This window comes from Gymnogyps californianus, chromosome 4 (genome assembly GCF_018139145.2).
Source record: "Gymnogyps californianus isolate 813 chromosome 4, ASM1813914v2, whole genome shotgun sequence".
NCBI classification, from domain to species: Eukaryota; Metazoa; Chordata; class Aves; order Accipitriformes; family Cathartidae; genus Gymnogyps; species Gymnogyps californianus.
Window position 1 is genome coordinate 50,481,667 of NC_059474.1, and position 19,776 is coordinate 50,501,442.

Sequence of the window (19,776 nt, forward strand, 5' to 3'; positions counted from 1 at the left end):
CCGCCAAGAGCCGGGGGGCGCGGAGGGTCCCCAGGCGCCCCGCTCGCTGCCCCGGCTCGTCCCCGCTACGCGGGGCCGCCTTATCGGCCGCGGGTTGTTGTGAGCAGCCGGCCGTGTGAACCGGGCCCCGCAGCACCTGCGCCGGGCGTGGGAAGGCAGCGGCAGCCTTGAACGCGGGGGCAACCTCCGAAAACACGGGCCCCGGGGCTGCGCGCAGCCGCCCGCCCGGCCCCCGCCGGTCCTCGACCTTGAGGGCTGTGAAGAAGCCGCTGGAGCACAACAAGGAGAGCAAAAGCAGCGGCTGAGGGAGGAAAACAGCCCAGCAAGAGGATAAGGCACCTGCCGCCGCCTGGGAAAGGAGCCCCCTCCCACCAGGCAAAGCGGAGGGGCATCGCCCAAGGCGAGGAGATGGCCCCGGGGGCACGGGGGGTTGGCAGGCCCCCTCGCTGCACACCCGGGGGAAGCTGCCGGTGTGCTGCCCCTCCACGGCTTTGGGGCATGAGTGTCTATCCACCCCCAAGACCAGTCTGTGCTTCAAGCACATCCATTGCCCCTGGATGCTGTGCATTCGTCCTCTCTAGCCTCCCCATGAAACCCCCCCACACGTGAGCTGAATCCCAGCAGTTACTGCTGTGGGTACACACCACTAGCACCACTGTGTATGAGATGTGCAGGCACGTACAAGGGGCATTTGCTCAGGAAGGGAAAGCTCTGGGATGATCTCCCACATGCAATGACTACGTACCAGCCACAGGGCCAGCACAGGAAGGGCTCTGGCACAGCCAAGGCAGTTGGGAGCTTAGGGCAGAGGCACCACCAGATAGATGGAAAGACCAGGGTGTTGCACAGCTCTGGGTCAGGTGGCCCAGAGCACTGGCACAAGGGAGATGCCCCAGGCCCATGACATGGCCAGAGAGATCATTTGTCCCAGGATGTGGTGCCCCATGAGTGCTAGGTACCCCACTGCACCAATACACACCCCTACCAGTGCTGCAGCCCAGGGGGCAGATGCACCCAGCTGTCCTCTCTCTCTGGGGCAGCATCCCAGTGGCCCCGGGCAATTGGTTTCCCCGGGCACTCCCCAGGGAACAGGAGTGTGCAGGACCCAGGGATGATGAGCATCCCTGGGGCAGGAATGCCAGGCAAGGGGGTCCTAGTGGTTGGGGGAGGGAGGAAGCGGAAAGGACTGATGGACACACAACAGAGCGGTATCCAGGCACCCCCAGGCCATGTGGAAAGCCCCAGTGCCCTCGTCACCCCTGCAGACCATCACCCCCCAGGCCATGCGGAAAGCCCCAGTGCTGTCATCACCCCTACAGACCAGCATCCCCCAAGGCCATGCGGAAAGCCCCAGTGCCCTCACCACCCCTACAGAGCAGCACCGAGAGCTGTGGTACGTCCCTGGGGATCTGCCCGGTCTCCAGGGGCTGCACCAGCTCTGCCACTCCCCAGCATACTCTTTTCTCGCCGGGATGTCCAGCACTGCCTCCACCCAGGCACTGAGCCTGTACCACTGCGAGAGCCAACCCAAGGAAGGGGACAAAGAGACTCCCCACAAGAGCAATACCTCTGTGATGGGGAGGAGGACAGCACTTTGGGCAGGCCCCAGCAGGGACCCTCCTGCCACCGTGGGCTGCCCAGGGAGGTGCCCAGCATATATGGTCCTTTTCCTGCTTTCCATATCTTTTCCTCAGCCTGGGAAGGGGCCATGGCAGCCTGCCCAGGTGGATGTGCAAGCCTCTAGTAGTTCTCTGGGCTGGGGGTTGCAACGTGCATTGCTCCTGGGAAACTAGTGGGCTCTCCTTGCCCACCTGTCCTTGCATTCAATTTAATTCCAGCATGGCCTTTGCCTCCCCTTGATACCAGGCTCCCCCCGCGGTGTAACCACGCTACCGGAGCAGTAACTCCTCGCAGCAGCTGGCTGGGAAAGGCAGGTGGCAGCAGAGGGACTGTGGGAAAGGGTCCAGAAGTTAGTGGGTGCAGTAGAAATCCCCGATGCACCTGAGCATTAGCTTGAGGAGCTGGGGCAGCAGCGATGGAGAGGACACCTGGTGTGGCCAGCCTCTTAAAATGCAGGAGATTTTTTTAAAAAGCGCGATTTAAAGTCAAAATACTTTAAATATATGTGTATAGACAGGAGAACATACAGGTATATGTATGCACAGACAGTGGCCCACTGTACACAATTATATTCATATGCACATACAGTGGCTTTTGCTTTACAAGGTACTGGGGTTTTTTTGCCCCAACTTCTGGAGAGATTTGTTGGATATTTTCAGGTTTTTCTTTACAATTCCCTCAGTTGGGAAGTCTCCTTTTCTCACTGACATTTAGACTCTCCCTTCTCTGCCTCCAAAAGCTAAGGGGGGCTTGAAGATAGCAGAAAGCTCCCACTGAAATGATGAGATGGAGCAAATCAGCACTCACTTGAACAGCAGCATGCAAAATGCTATACAGAAGTCCAGCACCGTGTCCCAATAAGTGCAAAATAACATTTTCACCTTTAACTATTCATAGTACAGCAAACATTTTTTTTCAAATATCCAAAGGCAGTTTCACATTAAATAGTGTGATCGATTTTATATTGTTCACATAAAATTAAATGTGTCCTTTCTGCTATATGATTGATCGGATTCTCTTCTCATTATTGGTGTAAGAAGTTTTAAACTATTCTTGTTCCTTTCCAGTAACTTTTAAGCACTCTTTTCCTAAAGATGAGGGATGTCATGCTTGTAAAAAAAAAAAAAAAAAAATTCAGTGCGACACCTTGCCTCACATCAGTTCTTAAGCTACTGCAACCTTATTCCCATAAAGAAAGTACAGTTCTACTTGACTCTGTGCTGTGTGTCCGTGCTCAAAATTAAACTGCCTGCAATCTGTTGTCTAAAACTTATTCCAGCAGAAAAACTGGATTTCATGGAACATCCATTTCTTCCTAGGAAAACACCTTATTCAATGCTTAAATTACTGAAAATAAAATTTCAGAGCATTCCAAACTATTTTAATAAAGGTATTTTTTATTTCAGTTTCAAAAACTGAAGCTTTTTCCAGATAACAAAAATCCCTTTTTCAATCCTGAACAAAGAGGCTGAATACTTTGTGCCCAAGAACTGGAACTCCGACTTCAGGGTCTGGCCCACAGCAACCCAAAGCATCGCCCACACTGACTGCAACGCTCCTGTGAGACTTGCAGAGTGGTGCCCCAGTGCTGGAAGACTCCCTGACATACCAGGCAATGCCAGTAACACTGGCCTGGGACAGCCTTGCAAAGTGGGTGACAGATGCTCTGCCAGAGGGATAGGAAATGACTGGAGACATTGTCCTTCATTTGTCATTTTTCTACCTTGCTCTCTCAGCAGCATTGTCTTTCTTTTGCTCAAACGTCCCTCCAACCTATGCCCTTGTGGCCAGCACCAGCCCCGAAGCAAGCAGCAGCGGCAGCATCTGCCTTGGTGGGTATTTTAATGGGCAACGAAGTCGTCTCACAAGTGGTACCTCCAGCCTCCAAGAGCCTCAGCATAGGCAGGAGGAGCACCAACATATTGAGACATGTGGGCAAATCCTCCCAAAGGCCAAACAGCCCTGGAAAAATAAGTTTACAAACCTAAGGCACTGCTGGGGAGAACTAGGAAATATTAGCACCTGCTGTGATGCAGCCTGGCAAGAAACTTAAAGTAACAGCATCCTTCACCATAGTATTCCTTCCATTAGTTAAAAGGGTTAATTTTGGAAGGAATGACATTCAGGACATCTAGAGGACTAATTTTATGAATGCACTAAGGAAACAATTTCTTGCTCTCAGCAGTAACAACAAGAGCTACACAGCTCTCATCACCCTAGAAGTGGTTGGAAACTTGATGCGTCTGCCCTCATGCCATTTGTTTCAGAACAGAACAGGAGAGGATGATCTTTTTAAGAAGCAAGTGAATTATCAGGATAAGGAAATCGAGCCCGTTTCAACCTCTTTCACTGATTCTGGAAAATAAACCCAGAAAGTACTGTTTAGTGCCCAAAAGGGTCTAAAAATGTTTGCTTATTTTCAAAAAACTCTAGGCTTGTGATTGCATCTCCCCCCCATCCTTGTCATCCTGCTCTTCCCCAGCCCGGTGAGAGTTATCTGTGAGACCTGGGGAAGATGGAGAAGGAAATCAGGAGCTCCACTTACAGATGCCACAGCCCCCTCACCATCTCCCATCTCCCATCAGGATCTGCCCGTGATGCCTCTCCACGCCGCCACTGGGGAGCAGCAGAAGGCTGCAGGAAGGCCCTGCCTTGTCGTCCTGCTCTTCCCAGGCTCTGTGAGTTATCCGTGAGACCTGGGGAGAACGGAGAAGGAAATCGGGACCTCCACTAGCAGAGGCCATAGCCCACGCCCAGCCTTACAGCACCCCTGTCGCACATCCCACCTTCCAGCCTCACAGGCTGCCACCAAACCCTGCTCAAAGCTTCCCTGCACCCTCGCTGAGGAGGTGGGACAAGGTGATACAGACTCTGCTAGGAGGCCAAGCCCAGATTTAGCCCAGGACAGGATGGTGGGTGGGAAGTCTCTTAGCCCTGGTAGCTCTGACCTGGCTCTAGGGCTCTGATCCTTCCACCTTGGGAGCAGGAAGGAAAAAATCACTGTCAGCCCACACCAACAGGGCAGAAGCAAAGGTCAGTTTATCCTGGACACGATATTTAAAGCAATGTGAAGTGCTGCTGTCCCCCCTTACTGCAGGTTATGGCCAAGAGCGTGGGAAGATGGGCAACCCACCCACGAGCAGCTGAGTGTCCCTTGCACGGATGGGTAAGATTGCCTGCAAAGATTAAGCAACGCAGCGGCTGGATAAAGGGCAGCGTTGACTGCCGCTTATAATGACTGTGGATTGAATTCATCATTATGGACGTCTTGTTGGCTCTCATGGGCAGTGGCCGACCCTGGCCTCATCTCTGTGCCCTACCACGCTTTCTGTCACAGTGCCTCCACTCTTCACAGCAGCCACACTGTCGCACACACTTCTTGCTCATCCCTCCAGCCAGTCCTGCTTTCAGCCAAGTTGCCTCCTCACACCAACATGTTTCTACCCTTCGTGTCCAGGACTTGGCAGGTCTAATTGGGACCAGGAGACTTGGAGGCTCCTTACCCCAGAATAACCAGCTGACCACACCTTGCTCTTCCACAAACAGAAGTAAAACTCTTCACAAACAAAAAAAAAAAAAAAAAAAAAGGCAGAGGTCTTCCTTTCTATTCTGTTTTTCCATCCTCTACTTAATAGCTCCAAGTTCCTCCTTGCCCATACCCCATCTCTGGTTCTGCATTCAACACAGAGCGAACACCCCTGGCAAAGACATATTCTCACTGTGTCCCTTAACTGAGCTCATTATCTAACAGAGTAAAAACCCAAATCATGAGAAAAGTTCCTCCTCTTCCAGAAGCAGCGAACCCAACATTGCTCCAGCGTCACAGATATCCATTAGCATCATATCACTGTTTTTAGCTGCTTAATAAGGCATACCAAGAAAAAGAATTGTCTTTATCATCTCTTCTCTAGATGCACGTAACTTCACAAGAAAACATCTGATTCATCATTGCTTAGAAAGTTAGCCTGGCTTTAACATGCCCCCAGAACAGTTCCTCCCCACCCAGCTGTGACCAGATTTCTTTTTTTAGAAGGGACTTTGGCTTTCTGATTTCCAACAATCTGAAGATTTTTCCTCCTTCTCTATGTACTGAAGGCTGCATCTGCACTTGGCCACTGCTGCTAGGGTCAGCCAGAGCAGGGACCAGCTCATACACATCATGGCTTCTCATCCAGCTTGCCCATGCGTGTTCCCTCCATGAACACCACGGTGCAGGTTGGGATTTGGGTACTCTCAGTCCTCACTGCCAGAAGCATAGTTGGTGCCCTGGAGCAGGATGTCTTCCTTGACTCATGATATCGCCCTGGAGTCACTGATGCCTGCTCTCAGTGTTTGCATTAAAACCTCACCTACTTTGATTGCTCCAGGCCTGGGACGACAGTGCAGCCCACTGTGATGTGAAGCACACAGTGAAGGCACTCATGCAGTAAGCAGCAGCAAACCTCATCCTCTGCCAACACTTCCAGGGTCACTTCTTTAATGACTCCAAGCAGTACCGAGAGCTGCAGGGGGAGAAAGGAGGCTGTAAAACAGGCCAATCTGCCCTCCTCTCAGGCTATCACAGCAGATCTTACTTATTGCCAGTGAGCAATAAAGCATTATAACCCTGGAACAGCCTGTGCTCCACATATCACCTCCCTTTCTTGTTCCCCAAGGAGCTTTCAACAAAATTAAGGGGGAAAAAAAGCCACAAAGAATAAGAAATGATGCTTAAGGAGGAGAGAGAGAACTGGGAAAACACGCAGTTCTCCCCAAAACCTCACCCAGTTTCCAGTGATCAGCATTTCTTGAGCTAGACAAGATGTCTCCATCTAACAGCCCTTGATGGCTTTTTCTTCAAGGTATCCCTTTTTGAACTCTTGCAAACCTCAATATCCCACAGCATAGACTTCCTCCTCTCAGCTCTGCACTGTGGGAAGAAATCAGCTCCACCTGCTTCCTTGTAACAGGATGCCCAAGAGCTTCACCTGGTGAAAGACAGTTCCTCCTTGCCTGCTCACAGCTGTACCTCATCTGTCCTCTCAAGGCGGAATAACCCTACCCTGTTCCTGGTGTAGAAACTATCCCAGACCTTTAAAAATCCTTGGTACTCTCCTCTGGCACTGGGGAGACCATAGCTGTGCAAAGCATCTGAGACATGGACACACCCTGGCTGCAGACAGAGTGCTGCAAGCGGCATTTCCATTTTGTTCCTTTCCTAGCCATTCCTAAGGTCTGCCTCAGACATGGTAGGGGTTAATCCATTCCTGGGCATCCCAAGACCTGCAGCTAGCAGCCAGGTGCCTATGAAACAGGGCATCCCCACTGCTGGCACAAACTGGCACAGCTTCCTGTTGATGATGTGCTCTCCTGGGACCCAGTGTGGCCAACTCTCACTCTTCAGCCAGAAAAGGGGCTTCGCACCTTGCACCATCGGCTTGGGTTTGAGCACAAACCCAGTGCAAATCCCAGATGTAGGATTCCATGTACAGGAGTACTCCTTGCATCTCTTCCTCTACCATGCAGTGAGTTACCACGTATTTCCAGGCTAATTCTTCTCCAAAAGCTCTTTAGAGGCAGACAAGAGCATGTTCTGCTAAACGGCTGAGTTACCTCAACCTAGCACACAGAGAGAGAGATGACAAGACCAGGTGAGCGCTGACCACGAAAGCTCTCCCATTGCCTTGCAGAATGCTGCTCTTCAGCATCAGCACTTGCACTTACTGGAGCAGATGGCACGGTGCACTCCAGGGGAGAGAATGGCAAGTGCTGGAGACCCAAACTGCTTTAAAGTAGATGCACACGTGTTTTTGTTGATCACAGCCCGTTCATGTCTTCCTTCTTGATTGGCAGTGGTGGAAACAATATTAGCTGCATGGGAAATGTGCCTTGCTGTCTGCTTCTCATACCGCAAGAGCACAGAAGACACCTTTTGGTGTAGGGTTCCAGGCATGGCATGCTAACATCAGGCTGTCCGCAGATCACCTTGAGGATTTTAGCCTAGGAGACCCAACAGTTGTGATCATACAGCTGGACTTGGTACAAGTCTGGTCACTTCCCAAGCACATGTTTTGCTTACGGACTTTTTTCACCTTCCCCTCTCCTGCTAGGTCTCCAGACCATCAGATTAAGAGATGAAAAGCAGTAGGATGGGGTCAGCCCCTTGCAGTCTGGCATCACCATGCAGCCCCTGCTGCCAAAGTCCATCACCAGCAGCTGTTCCTCTTACCTAGCAGATACCAGGAAGGTGGGCAGTTGGAGCAAGAAGGGCATCAGCCCAGGCAACTACAGCTGTTTGCTGTTGTAGGGCCCACATTTTGCGATGGGCTTTGGTATGTGCTGTATTCAGTCTTTCCTGTTGAGTGTCTGTCTGCCTTGAGTCTGGAACAAGCAGAGAAATCCCAGTGCTCAAGCAAAGGGGAGGAGCACTCCGGGAACATTCGATGGGAGCAAAAGACATAGGCAGGGTTGGTATTCCTCCCTGGAATAACGCTGCCTAAATCCTACTGATTGCAAAAGTCTCATGCAGGATGAGCATTTTGGCTTTATTTCATGACTCATGGCAGCTTTGCTCCCTGCCAGATCGAACTGCACCACACACTGCTTTACACTGACTGGGCTTTTAGGCCCATGCAAAACACTGCTGTTGCTGTACTGCCCAAAAGCAGGCACACGAGGAGCTGGGGCTGCGTCCAGAGCATCTTGCTTAATCCCACAAATACCAGTCCCCACAAAAATAGAAACAATCGCCTTCTCACATAGGAGCTTGCTGTATCAAGTTTCTAGCGCTCACAGCAACCAAGATAAATTAGTATTATCTTTGTGGCTGGTAGATTAAATGGTTTCTTTCCTGTAATGTTAAATAAATGAGGGATTTTTTGTGTGTTTTGGGGAGGCAGGGGGTTTGGAGTGTCTCCTTACCTTTATGACATATTGTGCCCACTTAATTTTTTGCATCGATGACATGGAAAGTGTGCTTGAAGCCAAAAATGGAGCATGTTTGCCATACATAGCAAGTGTGTTGGCAGAGAGAGGCTGGTTCAGCTAATCAAGCAGCCTGCATTATTTAAAACAATCCTAAACCTCCAGCAGGCCCTGCGGTTAGCACATCATCTCCAGAGCTCAGCATCTGGGACAATGCTGCCGTGGCAAACTCGCTGGGATGAGACTGGGAAACAAGTGGAGGAGAGAGCCCTGTAGCCATGGCTCTGACACTGCCTCAATTTTCATATAAGAAGTATTCAAATGGGCTTGCCAAGACTGCTTTGGAGGCTCGTCTCCCATCTGAGGGCAGGGTTTTCATTTCCAAGATGTAGTCTTTCTTTCATTTTACTGCCAGAATTTTAATCAACTTCAAATGAATAAATGCAAAAGATTTGCCTACACGCTCACTACTGCTCACTGTAACTTCATCTTGTCTCAGGTGGCTGTTGCTAAGACACCGCACCAGCTCTCCCTGGAAAACCTGAGGGAAGATTTTTAAATCTCCTGTAATTTGGCCTGTCTGTTCAAGTGGGATGCCCAGAAGCTACTGAGGTCCTGATTTTTAAGGTGTGCAAGGCCTTTCTCAGAGACTGGCAGTCTCCCAGGAGGTGCCCAAATGCACATGGAAGTGCTGATGTCCACCCTCCAGAGCATAGCCGCGTCTCGGGAAGCGGGCAGTCTCTGCATTTTCCCTTCAAAGCAATGTGGGAGTGTCGGTGCTGAGCATTTTGTTGTCCCTTGGAGGGACTGTGCCACTAAGTCCCAGGACATAAAGCGCTGCACTCATTTTCTTCTTTTAGGGTGGCACCCTCTTTTATTCCTCCCAGCTCACTCTGGTTTAACCCCATTTCCTACAAGCAGGGGTTGTTTGATATGGGCCATTCAGTCTGTGGGTCCCTTTCTCAAAACCTTTTAAACCCACAGGTCAACAGCAAGCCATAGGTCAACATTAGACACAAGCATAAAGGTCTCCAATACATCCCAGTTGCAGGAAAATCAAGCCCAGTAGAGGCGGGAGACCTCCTGACAGGACCTCCCTTCATCCGTGCAGTGCCATCAGCCAAAGACACGGAGCAACAAGGCAGTGTGGGCTGCTGGCTCTGCTCTCCACGAGACCACTTGCTTTTCTCCTGCCCTGAGCACCCTCGGGATACGCTCTTGTCACCATGAAGGAAGAGCTTCGCAGGGAACAGTAGACTTGTGACCTTCAGCGCACCTCTTTCCTGCAGTGAGTTGATGGAGCCAATCCCTTTGGAAAGCCCTGGGGCTTGCTGTAGCAGCATGTCTACTGCAAACTAGAGCTCTGGGCAGCCACAGATTGCAGCATCTAGCACGAATGCATGACCCGGCTACTTTTTTTCTGGGAAACAAAGACGTGTAAGCCTTGGGACCATGACTATTGGGCTCTTGCTTCCTAAGAGTGGAGCTGCACTGATCCAGTCAAACATGTTTGCCGTGGCCTTGTGGCTTTTTGGGAAGTACCAAGGGGCAGATGACACCAACACGAGCAGATAGCACTGCCTGAGCTGGTTGGGAGGGATATGGGGAGGGTGCATGGGATGCTGTCATGCAGGAGATGCTGGGTGTGATTGGCATTGCATCCCGCATGGTTGGGTGGAGAAGCTGTCCTGAGCAGGCTGTATGTTGTGGAGATACCAGGGTAAAGACAGGGCAGCCCAAAATCTTCAGCATGTGTGAGCCGTCCACATATCTAATGTATGCCAGGGTGCAGATTGCCTTATTCATGAAGAAAACACACATATTTAACCAAGCATCTGCCATCACAGCCCCCATCTCCAATTAAGGCTCTCCTACTCCCTTTGGGGAGATGATAAAGGCTATAGGAGATGAAAGTACCTGGGACAAGCTCAAGGGCTGTAGAACTTCCTCCCCCATTAGCCGCACATGCATATAACCTGCCAGGCTGTTTGGTTTTTCAGAGATAACCCTGGGGTTACACAGTCAGGAGCGCAGTCTGTCTGAGCCTGCCAGCGCCTCCCAGCCTTGGTGAGAGCCCCAAGCCCAGGCAGCCTCCAGGGCAGAGCACAGCACAGCACAGCACAGCACAGCACAGCACAGCACAGCACGAGGACCAGAGGGCATGGTAAATAACTGTGGCTTATTTAAACAGCCCCAGCCTGGCAGCAAAAGCTAAAACAGCAGGAGTGAGACTTTGGCAGCTTTTGGCCTTGCAAGACTACCACGAAACCAGCCACCAGATGTTTCCTCAAGCACCCTGCCTACCTCTGGAGTAAGGGGTGAAGTAAGATGCTTAGTCTCAGTGCAGACACCCAGGGTTTAGCCCCTGTGGGGGTGGCTGGTGTTACGTAGTCACTGCTGAGCCACGCCAGCCTGGCAGGGCACAAGCACTTTGTCCTGAGGGTACCTGAGAGGCGATCAAGCACCTGCCAAGGCCTGGCCACGTCCCAGCAGGATGCCACAGGAAGGCTTCTTCACAGAGGGGAGTCTGACACCCCTAGCCACCTGGGGGGACATACGGGAGCCTGGTGGCCCCTCTTTCCAGCTGCAGCTCAAGGCCTGGCAGGGGGCTGTGTTGACTTTGTGCTCCACGGCTGCACAGGCACGTGTACAGAGCTCGCCACCCTGCGCAGCAGCTCTTCTCAGAATAAATCTGGCACTTCAGTCCTGAAGCTGGCAGCGCTCACAGCACACCACCTCCATGTGATCGGCGGCCAGCACAGACCGCACAGCTGCCCTCCCGCTCCCCATGCAATAAGGGCAAGAGGATGCTCCAAGCCAGGCAGGGAAAGGCCCCACTGGGTCCTGTCATATGTGCCACCTACCACAGGGGAGCTTCAAGACCCTTCCTCAGATCCCCTGTTTCACCGTCACAGTCCTGCCATCAGGTGAAGCAGAAGGACTATTCCCATTAGCTCAGCACTGGGCAGAGTTAAGGTGATTCAGTCTGAAATTCCTTGATGCTCCATTTCTGGCTTTTGGAGCCTACTCCCTGGCCGTGCTCAGTTTCCTGCACTTCTGTGGAGATAGCAAAGCTTTCTACTGCTACCTTCAGCCCTTGTTTCACTTTGCTCTTGAACGCCACTACAGGGTAGAGAGAGAGAGAGAGAGAGAATGGAAACATAGTGGGCCAGGAGCAGAAAGGAGGAGAAGGCTGGGCAACTGTCTGCAGCTGGTTTCCCAATAACTCTGCGTGAGTTTGGGGAGAGGATTGCTGCCAGAGGATTTTCAGCATGTTTACATTGCATCTCCACTGGATATGAAACAGGCACTTTAACTCAATGGACTCTTTGCCAGCCTTTCAACCACCTCTGCGGAGCTGGGACTCCCATGTTCCTCTTGCATTTGCAAGAAGGGAAATACGGGTTTCCTCTGCCACCTTCCAGGCCTGCCTAGAGGAGAAGTCTGGGTTAGACTAAACTCTGTGCCGACAAGGACCCTGAGGAAAGGGCTGCACAGAGGCACTTGCTCAAGATGCAGCTGCCTGTGCCTCAGGCGGATCAGCAGCGACCTCCCAGGTAGTCCAGACAGCCAGGGAAAGGGAAACCCCGCAGTCCCCAGAGGGATGACAGGGAGGCCACAGTGCTGCTTGCTGGAGGCATCTTCTGGAAGGCATTTGCTCACCACATTTGTTTGAAGCCTGGAGTTAAGATTGAACTAATCAGACATTAGCCCTGTGCACCCCAAAGAGCACCCACCACCAACACAGGAGACCTTGCAACAATATCCACAGAGCACACATCTTCGTTGGCTACAACTGCTCAACGTGAGCACCTGCTTGCTTTTGCCTCCAAACTGAGTCCAGGCTGAGAATTACAGGCATTAAACAACTGAAAAAATTTGGAGAGAGCTTGAATATCCTTTTTCACAAGATGAAAGGGAGAGCAAGGTTAGGACATGGTTTACTTGCAGGTTAAAAAATAGTCTCCAATAGTCACATGGCCACACAGTAGCTGGTTGCCACTCTGTTTGGCACTAGGCTTATCTAGCATGCTCCTCCCAGATGCCAGCCCATGCCTGTCTCTTGCAGTCTCTAGCTTCCCGCAGAAAGGACTATGCTTTACCTCATGCTGGGACCTATAGATCAAGATATCTCAGATGACCCAGTAAAGGAGCTCAGGAAAGCTCAGGGGCCTCTTTTGGATGACCCTCGGTCACTGTCGGACCTGGTCACTGAAACAGAAACTGGGTCACAACCTCTGGTAAGAGCAAAACTCATCTGGCATAGGAAAGGCAAACCATGAGGGAGCCTCCAGTCGCTGCTCCAGTTTTTGGAGCTGAAACCTGACTTTGATCTGCCCCTGAATTTATACCTTGCTCTGACGCCAACGTCTGCACTGGCTTTGGGTCAGACGCTTCAGCCCAGACTCCAGGAGATTGCCTGTGGACAGGACGACGATAAGCACCACTGCAGAGTCCTGTGAGACACGGAAACTTATGAAAACCATCTTTTCCCCTCTCCCTGTGATGTTCCCTAAACCAGGTCAGCACAGCAGCAACCCATGATGAGAATTCTATGGCTGGCTGTGCCTCCAAAACCTCACCCAGGGAGGAAAAGGCTGAGGCTGGGGAACTTGGAAGGGCAGCAGGGAGAGCTGTGCTCCACCATGGGGCCTGGGGCACCCCGGAGGGAGGCCAGGGAGGGCTGTGCAGCTTCTGGGGTCCTACCTTAGTGGCCAAGCTTGGTGACCTCTTGGATGACATACTGACAGCAATGCTTTTGCATTTGAAGCACGGGGCATGTGCCACACAATTCGAAGGGCTGCCTGGCACTCTAGGAAGCAATAAGAAACCCAGCCAGCAAGCAGCTGGACCAGGCAAAGCAGTCCGGCATGCATGGCTCGGCTGGCAGAGCCACTCCTCATCACCCAGGGGTTCCATGGAGGCCAGCTCAAGCTCTGCGGACCGCCCGACAGAATGACCCCTCTCCTCTTGCAGCTCCTTGTAAGACAGGCAAAGGACAGTCTCCACAGTGCCTTTGAGACACAGCACGTGTCACTCGCCCCATGCGAGTCTCCTCAGGAGTGAAATGCGACACTGAGTGTGTGGGGCAGGTGTCACCTCCTTGCATACCAAGCCCCACTGCCCCAGCCCATGTGTCCATATGAGGCATTCCCCAGCTGCCTATATCACTATTTCAGGACCACTTGAATTCTTGGCTCTTATCAGGCTTTTTCTAGACACGTGAGCTCTTGAGCTCAAATGCCACTAGGCCACATCTGGGCCCTTCCCTGTCCACGCGCTGAGCCAGCTGCATAGAAGTTGGGGTGCCAGCATTGACATAAAGGGCAGCTTTTGGATGATAAAGTTTGAGGTTTTTGCTCAGAGGATCACAGAAATCACAGACTCTCAGGCTGCTACTTCTCATGGCCCTGTTTATTATCAAGCAGAGACTCATTTCACCTGCCACAGGGCAGGCACCTTGGAATTTTACACCAGTGATGCTCACCAGTGCCCTCGCTGCCGGTCCCAGCTCTCCCAGTACAGGGTGGTTGGAATTACCAATGCTGCCTGGGTTCTCCAGCTGAAGCATGTGGGTGGAGAAGCATCATCTCAGGATGGCCATCACTACCTGTCCCCACAAGTGATTTCAAGCTATTTGCAGACCCCAGGAGCACTTCTACACGGGAGCCCTTGGGTAGGGAGGAGGAGTTGGGCAGCCTTGCTCTTTGCTCTGCAGCTGTCCCTCTGCCCATAGGATTTTCCCTTGTGTGAAGATTTCTAGGGAGAAATTCCAACATACCTGTGACACTGAGCAAGCTTTTTTGTGAGTCCTTAAGCTCAAATGTGGTCCATCTCCCCCCGCACCCTGTCTGGTAGGGAGCTATGGCAGATGCCTGAGGAAGAGAAGAGCTGGACAAGCCTGTAGTGATTCCTCTCCGGATTACTTTCCCAGCCAGCTCAATTTGCAGATCAAGGTTTTCCTGAAAAGGCAGGAGTGTCTTTGTGTGCAACAGTGGCATTTTTTCTTCTGTGAATGTGTCTGGTCCCTTTTTGAACTCACATCAGTTTTTAGCATCCACAAGGTCCTGTAACAGGGAGTTGCACTTTTTACGTACACCTCCTTTACAAATGGAAAAAAATATGAATGGTCTGATGCTAGCAGCTGATGGGATGACAGGATCTCTGACATAATCTTCATTCACGTAGAAAGTCTTAAGCCAGAGTGAGTGGTGAAACAAACCAGCCAAACTTACTTAAGATAACAGCACAGATGGCAGCTGAACGCGTCGTGGGTAACAGTGATACCCAGCACGAGCCCATCTGATCTGCAGCGGGAGCTAAGGCAGGCAGGAATCTTCAGAGGTGCCAGAGTCACATCGTGCGCTGTGGGCAAAGGTCTGTGAGCCAGATCACTTGCGCACAGCCCACAGATAGGCTTATTTGCTTTACACAGAGTAAGATACCTCTGTATTAGTAAGAGATGCACGTGTTTACCTTAGATTAGGATAACTTGGCTTTCGCATATTTGATTGCTTCCTACAGATTAGGACAATTTTATATTGGTAAGAAATTATTTAAAGGAAGGGCTTTGCTCTGAGACAGTGTAGTGAGCTCATGCTCATCTACTACTTCCTATCTGCAAAAGCTTTGGGACCTTTACTAAACCATTTTGAGAGTCATCCTTGTTTTCTTTCTTTTTCCTCTCTTAACCACATAATGCTGGATTTCATACCACACTGATATACGAGTTCTCCATGTCTTATCTGCCTCTCATCATTCTGTATTTGCTCATTGTATCACATACTCTTAATTTTAAGCACTGTGGTTTTTCGCCTGTTCCTGTGACAGCCTTGGTCCCCAGAGATGGGTCTGTGAACTCCCGCAGACCACAATCAGGAGGATCAGTAGCCATAGATACTTTCAGGGGGAACAGTTTCAAATGGGGAAATATAATATAATCATACAATCATGGACAGCTTTATGTGGAAGGGAGCTCTGGCGGTGTCTGTCCCCTCCCCACTCCTCGTGTGAGGGCCACCCTCAGAGTCAGGTCAGGATGTCTGGGGCCACATCCAGGTGAGGCTTGATGGTCCCCAAGGATGGAGATGCCACCACCTCTCTGGGCCATGTACTGCTGCCCCATTCTTCTGCAGCAGAGTGGTTTCCACCTATCCCATCAGAGGTCCCTGTGTTGCAGAAGTGCCTGTTGGCTCTTGTCCTTTCACCGGGCACCTCTGAGAAGAGTTTGGCTCTGCATTCCCTGTCTACCACTCAGGCAGCGGAAGATGCATCTGCGGCCCCGTCGGCCAGCTCTCCTCAGGGCTGAAGAAGCCCAGCTCCCTCAGTCTCTCCTTGTACGCCATGTGCTCCACACTCTCACCAACTCGGTGGCTGCTGCCGGGCTGCAGCTTGTCCCCATTTCTCTCGCACCGCGGACCCAGACTGGACACAGTGCTCCACGTACAGCCTCTGCAGTGCCCGGTGGTGAGCAACACAGCCCTGATGATGATTTAAGAGCCTCAAACTTTGGAATGACCCGGAAAAGGCAATTAAAGCTGGAGTGGGGCGCAATGCCTTTGACATATCACAACCGCGCCGTCCGATCATAAGGTGATAACACACCCTAAGGGAGAGTGGGCTGCAAAACAAAGGAAGTCCACTCAATAAATAGGATGCATGCTCACGCAGATAAGAAATGCTGGGGGCCCGCAGTGCCATGATACGCGGCAGCCAGGCCCGTGACAGACTGTCCTCTGCAGTGTCCGTACTACACAGGAACATTGCCTGCTTTGCAATGTTGGTGTCAAGTGTCTTCCCTGCCCTGAGGCAGCTGCCTCCAACCCTTTATTTAGAGATTTATTTTAAATATATTATTTAACTTTAGAAATCTCTATGGTCTGCTTTGCACTTAAGTCTTAATTTGCAATTTATGCTTTATATTTTCTATTACAAATTGTATATTGTAGTGATGTAAAAGCATATTTATTGCCATATAATAGATAAATATGTATTTTCATATTTACAAGTGTCTAATGAAACATATGCCCTTCCCCCCTCTATTACCCAGACTACAGGGCAGCAATGAGCCAGGAGTACTGATGAACTTGGCCCGCAGCTTATGTGAGAGCTGAGGTCGAAAGCAGCCAAGCACTGACACGTGGAGCCAGCTCCGTGATCAAAGCCCCTGGGTTAACCACGGGCCACTGACTGCTATTTATAGCTGCCTTAGCTCACATTTAAGCAGAGGCTTTAAAAAGCTCAGAGGCAGTTTGGGTGCCAGTGTGGCTCTGTCCTGCACGTGCGGCACATGGTTCATTGCACGAGAATGGTGCAAAGCCCAAATTGTGTCATTGCACAGGCTGGATCAGGGCCTGGCTGTCGAGGAGGCCACAAACAGTTAATCAAATAGTACTTGATTATTTTATTTGATTGAGCTAAGAGCTAACTCTGCCTGCCTTTTGGAGGACCCAAGCGAATCCCTTACCTGAGGAAACCCAACCACAGCCACAACTCTAGTGGCTGTGGGACCAAGGGCTACAAAGATTGTCACAAAACTGTCAAACAGCTCAAACCCAGCTCATGGCAGCAACAACCTGAGCTACATTAGGCCTTGTAAGGGCTCCCATGGAGGACCCAACCAGCAATGACCTTGAGGGAGGGGAAGTCGGAAGACTGGACTTGAAGTCATTTCAAGACCGTGCAACCAAAGATAGTTGACAAAATTGGCAGCATTTGAGGTGGGTCAACCCTCTGTGGGGCAGCCAGCCTAGATATACAGCCCTTCTCTGGGATGTGACAGCACCTTCCTGTCTCTGGGATGTGCTGATGATGAGATCCGAAGCACTTTGTGAGTCTCAGATGATAAGGTTACAGCAACCAGCTTCAGAAAACACAGTGTTTGGTCTTTTCCAGGCTGTCGCCACACCGTGAGACTGAACAGCACAGGAAACCTTGTGTTCTGAAGTGACCCTTACACGAATGGAAATAATTAGTGCAGAGAGTTCGGTAAGGTCTGCAATTTTTCAGCATTGCACTACTAGTTTTGATGGAGCGGTACTGCACAAAAGTGAACTAATGCAGTGCGGGTCAAAGTATTTTTGAAAGATTAGGAAAGATGGCCTACCAATAGAGACCGAGTGACATTTGGCTTTCAGAAAAAATACCCGAGTTATCACTGCAGTTCTGGAGGTGGAAAAAGATCGAAACCTAAGACAGTTCAAAATCTGTGGGACCAGGTTTCTTTTCTCTCTGCAACTGAAAAGCTCAACAATAGCTGATGTTCTGCTCTTTGAGCTTATTTGAGCATAGAGCATAACACTGAACTCTTACATCTTTCCATACAGACAGGTAGTTAACACTAGCATACACATCTTTGTGCAGGATTGCGCCCATGTATGAGAGTCACATTGATGCCATGTTGCTGTCCTCTTGCACAAGACATGAAAAAGCAATATGGCATTCACTTCCTTTCTCAAAAGCCAGTCATCTGAAATACAGCAGTCACCGGGGATGTTCAGCTGCTATGCACTATTGCACCTCTCCTAGATTTAGATTTGTCTCTCCTTTATCGGGAGCAGATAAGTCAGCAAATCCAATTTCCAGCCTACTTGTGATGACTTTCAGAACCATCATATTTATTTCAACTTACTGATTTTCCTACAGCCCCTGGCTATCGCTGCTTTTTGCTAGCTTTGCTGGTGTCACCTGCTTCAGATCACTATAGGCTGGTCTCCCATCTTACAAAGCCAAAGACCTTCTCCTTCACCACCTGCTCTGTCTGCACCACCTTGATCTGCCTTCCAGCTCTTGAACTTCTGCTCAGGAACAGTGGCATCCAGGGAAACCTGATGGACACCAAGCAGTTTGTTTTACTTTTGGGAGGGGGTTGCATTTTCTTTACGCTGGTTTTCAGCCACTGCAGGATCCCAGCGGCTGCTGCTCAAAGCTGGCAGCACCCTCCTCTTCCGCATGCCATCCCATGCAGATGGAAGCCAGGCAGATCGGTAATAGGAGATGAGCAAAGACTAGAGGAGGAGGGTTGAAGGAGACAGCCAAAAATGCTCGCAGGCTCCATGGGCTTGGGACACGCGCTATTCCCAGCTGTCAGCACTGGAACGCTGCTTAACGTACTGTCCGATGGCCTGACTTCCTCCTCCCCGACCAGAGCCAGCGGCAGGCTTCCTATGAATAACTAGCCTGCTTTCCAGGTCCCATCAGAGTTATTCCTGACCTAGGTGTGTCTCTTGTTTGCAGGCACATTTCCTAAATTCTGCCTCATCCAATCCAAGTTTAGAAGACCTTGCTCTGGTGCAAAGATGCTGTGCATAACTGATTCCTGCTAGGTGCAGATGAGATTAGCTAGATTTTGCGAGATCAGGCAGGGAGAGAGCTGTCTCTGCAGGATCCTAAGCGCTCAGGAGAGGAGGCAATGCCAAGCTACCTGCAGACAGCAGAGGTATTTGTATGCACCAAACCTGGGATGTCAAGTGACCTACTTAGCTGCGTTTAATGTCCAACTTCAGAAGTACAAGAACCCCAGAGAGGGCTAATTTTTGCTAGCAGTCAGTTTCTGCAAGAAGAAGACGTCAAGCTTCTGGATAATTGGGTAAATCCTTGAATATCACCAGTTGGTTTTTTTTTTTCCCAGGGATTAAATTAAAACTTTCAAATAAAAAGGCCAGGTTACACTTGAAAAATGTTTTCAAAGAATGCAAAGGCTGATGATTGGAGTAGCTCCAGATGACCTCCTTTCCCAGCACCCTCTGCTCAGCTCTTGCCTTTACCATTGACATTGCCTTTGGTACTTGCTCAAGATACCATTTAAAAGTCAGGCATCTTGTTCCTGCTGATTTTCGGATTCCCTCTACAGTTAATGCACAGAGATAGGCAAGTCCAGAAAGCAACGGATCCCATCTTTCATTGACACTAATCTTAAGATGAGACAAAATACTTCATGGAGGGACAGACCATTCTCTGCTGCAGCAGAGAGAGCTTGGATACTGACCGAGGCTCAGCTGAAGGGCATGAACCCCTGAAAGGAGGTTAGGATTGTATTTATCATCACAAACTACATGCACTCCTCAGTCTGGCCTTTTCTCTCTCAGCAGCATACAAGTGACTTTCAGGCAAAGCAGTCTCTCACACAAAGATAAGCCCTCTGAGTCCCCAGGCCTGGGTACATGCAAGCTCCCAAGACATCTGCCCCACCAAATAAGGCTTGCAGTCTTTGTAGGGCACCAAAGTTAAAATATACATTGCTTCACTATGACT